This window comes from Moschus berezovskii, chromosome 24 (assembly GCF_049115385.1).
Source record: "Moschus berezovskii isolate FMDL1 chromosome 24, NW_MosBer_1.0, whole genome shotgun sequence".
Taxonomy (NCBI): Eukaryota; Metazoa; Chordata; class Mammalia; order Artiodactyla; family Moschidae; genus Moschus; species Moschus berezovskii.
The window spans coordinates 3670838-3679100 of NC_142483.1; the positions used below are offsets into that span (position 1 = coordinate 3670838).

The 8263-nt window shown below is 47.8% G+C and overlaps 1 pseudogene; it reads right to left on the bottom strand.

Annotated features, from left to right (window-relative positions):
* Positions 1-982: 982 nt before the first annotated feature.
* Positions 983-2750, bottom strand: LOC129547568 (sorbitol dehydrogenase pseudogene; annotated as a pseudogene).
* Between the last annotated feature and the right edge of the window lie 5513 nt (positions 2751-8263).

Below are 8263 nucleotides of genomic sequence, written 5' to 3' on the forward strand. Positions count from 1 at the left end.
AAATTCTCCAGGCCAGAATACTGGAGTGGGTAGCCTTTCCCTTCTCCAGGGAATCTTCCCCACCCAGGGACTGAACCCAGGTCTCCCGCATTGCAGGCGGGTTCTTTACCAGCTGAGCCACCAGGGAAGCCCCCAAATTACATACATTAAAGCACTCTGATCTTAAGACCTCATTTCCACATACACATTCATCTGTGTAATGATGAGCAAGAGCACCTGGGAAGACGGCCGTGTACCCCTTCCAAGTCAACATGCTGGCCTCCCACCTCCTCTATACCGATCTACCTCTATCATCATAGGTTAACTTTTTTCCTGCCCTTAAATACCACGTAATATAAATCAAACTGTTCTTTTGTGTCTGGCTGCTTTTTCACTCAACGTGATAGAGGGAATAGGGCTTCCTCAGTGGCTCAGCGATTCAGAATCCACCTGCAAGGCAGGAGACATGGGTTCGATCCCTGGGTCAGGAAGAGCCCCTGGAGTGGGGCACAGCGACCCGCTCCAGTATTCTTGCCTGGAGAATCCCATGGACAGAGGAGCCTGGCGGGGTTCTGCACATGGGGTCCAGAAAGAGCTGGACACGACTGACCAACGGAACAGCGGCAAAAGCAAGCAGCGAGGACGCCTCATCTTTAACGTCAGTCCCAGCGCTCTTGGTCTTCATGGGTGGTGTTGCTCAGTTGCTGCGTGGTGTCCGACTCTGCGACCCCACGGACTGCAGCTCACCAGGCTTCCTTGTCCCTCACAAGCTCCCGGAGCTCGCTCAAACTCAAGTCCACTGGGTCGGTGATGGCATCCAACCACCTCATCCTCTGTTGCCCTCGTCTCCTTCTGCCTTCAAACTGTCCCAGCATCCAGGGTCTTTTCCAAACAACCAACTGTTGGCATCAGGTGGCCAAAGTACTGAAACTTTAATAGCTAACGTTTGCCAGGAGCCAGGCACTGTTCCAACTGCTTTACATGGACATATTCTCATGAGATTGCGATTTTATTTGTTTGATTTTTATATGTCCTAGATTCAGAAAAGTGAGTCCCTTATTCTCCTTTTGTCATCAAACCAAACAGCCCTTGTGTCGAGGGAGAGGCACTGTGGTCTGAAGTAAAATTGTTCACAACCTTTCACCCTCAACCCAGAGCTGCAGATTTTTGTGAAAATCAGCTTCTGGGCCACTTAAGTCTTGATAAAGTTGTAAATGGTCTCTTCTTACCTGAGCTACCATCTCCCATCTGGCTACAGTCGCACTAGAAGCAGGAATTCAATGGGCAGATTTCTTTCCTTATTCAACTTCCAGGCACTCCAGGAAGAAGGGGAGTTCCCAGCACCTGCCTGCTCAAGCTCTGCTCTACTTGAACTTTGATCAGCATAAACAGGTCATCCTGACTACAAGTTCCCCCAAATTCTCCTTACTTGTGTTTTTAAGGCACAACTCCTCAGAATAAAGCTCTCTGTTTACAATGAATTATTTTAATTATTCTAACTACTCAAAAGAAACTTCCACCACTCCCAGTCAACCACTGAACCCCAACATGCTGAGAGTGGAGACAACGACAGAGCTCAATTCACATCACGGATTCTGGTCGCTGGGGTCACACTTGATCATAACTTTCAACTCCAAACCCTTTTTGGATGTTTCAAAGGCCTCCAGAGCTCTCTCCAGAGGAAACCGATGGGTGACCAAGGGCTTTACATTCACAGACTTGGATGCAAGCATTGAAATCGCCATCGGCCATGTATTGCAGTATCGAAACACACCCTTGATGTCCACCTCCCTGGTGGCTGCGTGCACTCGGGGCACTCGGGTCATCTCAGAGCCCAGCCCCACCAGCACCAGGGCCCCACCAGAATGAGTGGCATAGATGCCGGCCTGGATGGAGGCCTCCACCCCTGTGCACTCAATCGTGACTTCTGGCTTGCTGCCCAACAGGCCTTCCACTTTCCTGGCTATTTCCTGAGGGCTCTCGTTGGAGATCTGGAGGATGAAATCAGCCCCGACTTCCTTGGCTTTAGACAATCAAGAGGCTGACAGATCAGTCACCACCACTTGAGCTGCACCCATTGCCTTGGCTGCAAGCAAACTGACCAGTCCAATTGGCCCAGCTCCACACACAAGGACCTTGTTCCCCAGGGTGACTCCAGCTCACCAGCAGGCATGGATCCCCACAGACAGTGGCTCAATCAGGGCCCCTTCCTCAAAGGTGACATTGTCAGGAAGCTTGTAGCAGAAGTTAGCATTGTGCTTGTAGAACCGGCAGAGGTTCCCATCATCGGGGGGCGTGGCGCAGAAGAAGATGGTAGGTGACAGATTGTATCGGCCGATCTTGCAGAACTCATCAGTTTCTCGAGGAGCACCAGGCTCGATGGCAACACGATCACCTGGTTGTAGGTGCCTGACCAATGATCCCACTTTTACGACTGTTCCTGAAGCTTCATGCCCCAGCACCATAGGCTTTTTCACAACAAAATCTCCAATTCAACCATGCTGCCAGTAATGGACATCTGAGCCACAAATTCCAACAGAATGCATCTTCAGAAGCACCTCATTTGGGCCTGGTTCAGGGATAGGATAGTTTTCCAAGCGCAAGTCTCCGGGTCCGTGCACCACCAGGGAGAGGTTCTCAGGCTTGGCCGCCGCCATGTCTGTAGCTCTCTCCCTCTCGGGTCAGGGCCGCTGTCTGCAGCTCGTGAGGTGGCTTGGTTGGCGGCCCCTTGGATGGTTGGGGGTGAGGGGCGGGAGGCTGGGCTTTACTGGGAGCGCCTGGACATATTCTCTTACTCCTTACAGTGTATCTATGAGGTACATAAAAATAAGGGGACTGGTGTACAGGGAGGTGAGGTAACTTGCCCAAGGCACAGAGTTAGGACTGGAAGGCAGGCAACCAATCCCTACTTGTGCTTATGTCTGAGAGGTCCGATGGCTCATACAAATTTTTAAGATTTTATGTGGATCTTTATTGAATTTGTTACAGTGCTGCTTCTGGTTTATGTTTTGTTCTTTTTGGGCAGGTGGCATGTAGGATCTTAGTTTCCCGACCAGGGTTTGAACCTGCAGCCCCCGCATTAGAAGGCGAAGTCTTGACCACTGGACTCCTAGGGAAGTCTCCCTCATACACATTTTAAGGGCTGAGAGAGGCTCAGAGCTGGATCTCGGTCTTTGGAGGCCCAAATGGGCTAACAGAAGTAAAAATGTGCTAAAAAGAATAAAGCTTTGTACAGATAGAAGGCAGAATCATGCCTCATTTTATGTGAAGAGGGTCACCATTGTTCATTTAATAATCCAATATGCATTAAAATTTTTAATGACTTTAACATATTATTTATTTAAATTTTGCCCACACAGTGCTGCACGGGGAATCTTAGTGCTTAGCTGTTTCAGTTGTGTCCAACTCTGTGGCCTCAAAGGCTGCAGCATATCAGGCTCCTCTGCCCATGGGATTTTTGGATTTTCCCAGCAAGAATACTGGAGTGGTTGCTGTGCCCTCCTCCAAGGGATCTTCCCGACCCAGGGAATGAACCCACATCTCCTACATTGCAGGTGGATTCTTTACGGCTGAGCCACCAGGAAAGCCCTCTTAGTACCCCAGTTCAGTTCAGTCAGTCAGTCTTTGCGACCCCATGAACTGCAGCACACCAGGCCTCCCTGTCTTCACCAACTCCCGGAGCCTACCCAAACTCATGTCCATTGAGTCGGTGATACCATCCAACCATCTCATCCTCTATCACCCCCTTCTCCTCCTGCCCTCAATCCCTCCCAGCATCAGGGTCTTTTCCAATGAGTCAGCTCTTTCCATCAGGTGGCCAAAGTATTGGAGTTTCAGCTTCAATGTCAGTCCTTCCAGTGAACACCCAGGACTGATCTCCTTTAGAATGGACTGGTTGGATCTCCGTGCAGTCCAAGGGACTCTCAAGAGTCTTCTCCAACACCACAGTTCAAAAGCATCAATTCTTTAGGGCTCAACTTTCTTTATAGTCCAACTCTTACATCCATATATGACTACTGGAAAAACCATAGCCTTGATTAGATGGAACTTTGTTGGCAAAGTAATGTTTCTGCTTTTTAATATGCTGTCTAGATTGGTCATACCTTTCCTTCCAAGGAGCAAGCATCTTTTAATTTCATGGCTGCAGTCATGAGCTGCAGTGATTTTGGAGCCCCAAAAAATAAAGTCAGCCACTGCTTCCACTGTTTCCCCATCTATTTGCCATGAAGTGATGGGACCAGATGCCATGATCTTAGTAACCCAACCAGGAAGTACCCCAACCAGGGAGCAAACACATGCCCCCTGCAATGGAAGTGCAAAGTCTTAACCACTAGACCGCTGGGGAAGTCCCTAAGTCAATAAGCATTTAATGAGTACCTAAAGATATAGTCAGTGGTTTCGGAACGACAAAGTTCTTACACCTTGGAGCTCACAGTCTAGAGAGGAAAGAAGATGCTTAAGGGGGAAGTTACCCATGTGCTGGCCTGAGAAAGGGGAAGTTCAGGATGACCTGGGTGTGTGTTGGGAGAGACTGACCTTGTCTGTGGGGTTAGGGAAGGGGTCTCCGAGGAAATGACATTTCAGCTGAGTCCTGAAAGGACAGCAGAGTTGGAGGGGAAGGTGTATCATGGACAGGCAACAGCAGAAGCAAACGCCCTGAGGTGAGAGAGAAACTAGCACAATAATTAGAAACTTAAAGTCACTAGCATGTGATAATTTTCTGTATAACAGTTACTTGTCTTGCTTTCATGGAAACAAAATTCCTTATGGCAATTTCAGATGTACAAGCAAGTATTGGACTGTATATTGTCACCCTGCTTCCTTAACTTATATGCAAAATGCTGGACCAGATGAATCAAGATTGCTGGGAAAAACATGAACAACCTCAGATATGCAGAATGATACCACTCTAATGGCACAAAGTGAAGAGGAACCAAAGAGCCTCTTGATGAGGGTGAAGGAAGAGAGTGAAAAAGAATGGCTTAAAATTCAGTATTAAAAAAACTATGATCATAGTATCCAGTCCCATCATTTCATAGCAAATATAAGGGGATAAGGTGGAAACAGTGACAAATTTTCTGTCCTTGGCTCTAAAATCACTGGGGATGGTGACTGCAGCCATGAAATTAGAAGATGATTGCTCCTTGGAAGGAAAGCTATGACAAACCCAGACAGTGTATTAAAAAGCAAAGACATCAGTTTGCCGACAAAGGTCCATATAGTCAAAGCTATGGTTTTTCCAGTAGTCATGTACAGATGTGAGAGTTGGACCATAAAGAAGGCAGAGTGCTGAAGACCTGACACTTTTGAACTGTGGTGTTGGTGAAGACTCTTGAGAGTCCCTTGGAATGCAAGGAGATCCAACCAGTCAATCCTAAAGGAAATCAACCCTGAATGTTCATTGGAAGGACTGATGCTGAAGCTGAAGTTCCAGTACTTTGACCCCCTGATGTGAAGAGCTGACTCATTGGAAAAGTCCCTGATGCTGGGAAAGATTGAGGGCAGGAGGAGTAGTGGGTGACAGAGGATGAGATAGTTGGATGGCATCACCAATGCAGTGGACACGAACTTGGGTAGGAGACTGTGAGGGACAAGCAGGCCTGGCATGCTGCGGTCCATGGGGTCGCAGTCAGACATGACTGGGCAACTGAACAACATGACAGTTTCAATCCTTACGTGCTCTAATACACCATGGCCACTGAATATGACAGTCTTTTTTGATGACTCTTGACCTTGAATAGTTTTTAGTAAATTTTAATTTGGTGAACCTATGTTCTTTACTGGTTACCCGTACTTAGCAAAGTTAAATACATACTGACACAAGGCTATTTGGAAATATGATAAAGTATTGCTGCAAAGATATTACAATACTTCAATGGAAGTTATGCTAGATTTTGTTGAACAACTTAAGGTTTTTAGTTCTTCTGCACTCATTTCCCATTGATATTATTGCTAATATTCATTAGTCAACTTCAATTGTAAATTTCTAATAGTTGTTTCAATTCATGTTTATTGTAATTCTCCAAATTACGTATGTTTTCTAGCCCGGTGCCTTTCAAACTGTGATATGCACACAAATTGCTTGGAGGTTACATTAAAATGAAAACTTAGACTAAGGTGATCTGCAGTAGAGCTGAGATCCTACATTTTTAACAAGCTCCTATGTGATGCTGATGTTGCTGGTCCAAGGGACACATTTTGATTAGTAATGATGTGGTGGCTCAGTGGCAAAGAATCCACTTGCCAGTGCAGGAGCGCAGGTTCTATCCTTGGGTAGGGAAGATCCCCTGGAGAAGGGCATGGCAACCCACTTCAGTATTCCTGCCTGGGAAATCCCATGGACAAAGGAGGCTGGCGGCGGGCTGTAGTCCATGGGATCACTTGAGAGTCAGACACGACTTATCAACTGCATAGCAACAACACAGAATGGAGACACAGTAATAATATACTTCAGTTCACATCACAGCATTAAGCGACAGGATGTCAAAAGCAGAAAGGGAGTATCACTCAGAAAGTTTGCATCCTCTTTTGCGGAAAGTGTTGTGGTGTTTTGGTTGTATGCAGGTGAGTCGTATCATGTTAGGCGGAAGCATGACTTTGTTGTTATCTTTATTTGGAGCTTAAGTATAGTGAAGGAGATGAGTGGGAATGTGGTCGCTGGGTCATCAATTTTTATAATTTCAGCTACTGTAATGAGAGTGCAGAGGCATCTTATTGTGGTTTTAGTTTGCAGATCCCTGGATGACTAAAGATACTGAGCACTGCTCTGTTGCTTATTGGCCATTTTTATATCTTCTTTGGTGAAATGTTTAGTAAAACCTCTTGCCCATTGTTTTTTCAGGTTGTTCATCTTATTCATTTATAAGAGTTGTTTATATATTCTGGATTCAAGTCTTTTGTCAAATATATCGTATTCCAAACACCTCCTTCCCGTCTATGGCTTGCCTTTTCATTTTCTCCATGGTGTCTTTCAAAGAAAAGTTAAAATTTTGGTTAAGTTTAACCTATGAATAATTTCTCTTATGGTTCATGCTTTTTGTGTTTTAAGAAATTTTTGTGTATCTCAAAATCATGAAGATTTTTCTCTCAATGTTTTCTTCTAAAAATTTACTTAAGAGTTACAGATTTCACGTTTATCATCCATTTTGAGTTACTTTTTTTAAGGGCCTACTTCAGAGCTCCTGAGATCTACAAATGCATTTCCTGAGAAATACAGATGCATTAATTAAATCTAAGAGTCAACCTTGTCACCTCCTTGGCCTCAATCTTCATCCAATCAAGTCCTGTCCATTTTACTCTAAAAAAGGGCCCCTCTCTTCCACCAGTCTGCCTGCTCCAACTGTAAAGTTCCCCTGCCCCAATTCACACTGTCCTCCACATTCAGTGCCCCCGTTCCGGCCACACCAAGCTCTGATCCCTTGGAGATAAAGTTAAGTCTTTCCAAGTCAGCCTTCAGATTCCAGCCTGGAAATCATTGGCTGAATCCATCTCCGTCCTTCCTTCCCCTAACACAGGCTCTCTTAACACCACGCACCTCTCACAAGACATTTTTACTATGCACACATTTAAATTTTGTGTGAGTCTCCCTTTAACGTTTGCCTTCTCCACCCGTTCTAACGTCAAGACTCTCTGTTCCCACGTAGGACTTCCAGTAACTCATATGAGGCCCAGCACCCGTAAGGAGCCTCAATGTGTAAATGATGAAGGAATAAATGAATTAGGAACATGGGATAACAAAGGGACAGGTTGATGGCTGCGAAATACTAACATGCCCTTTTGCCAGCTGCGGCCGAAACCCTGCTGGATCCGGGGAGGAGAGAAGGCCTTCGACTGAAGGTAGGCATTAACAGGTGAGGGACCCGGAGCGACTGCCAACAATTCGCTCAAACCTTCGCTCTCAGGAAGCCGGGCCAGGTCGGAGGAACTCGGTTCCCGGAGCCGTGGAGGTGAAGAGTGCACCTGGATCAGCCCGCGGGCCACCTGCCGCCGAGGAGCCCGCTGCCCAGCGACCGCGTGGGTGGGCGGGGCCACGCCTTCCGGGGCCCGGCCCCGCCCCCTCCTGCGGCGTGCGCGCGCCCGCCGCCACCCCGCGCGTGCGCCGCCGGCCGGGGGCGGAGGTTGTGGGTGGCGGCGGCCGGCGGGGCGCGCGCGCGCGCTCTCGCCTCCTAGCGCCGGTTCGCGCTCCCGCGCTGGGACTCTGGCGGCGGCGGCGGCGGCTGAGGCGGCAGCTGAGGCGGCGGCGGCGGCTGAGGCGGCGGCGGCTGAGGCGGCGCGGGGGGCGGGC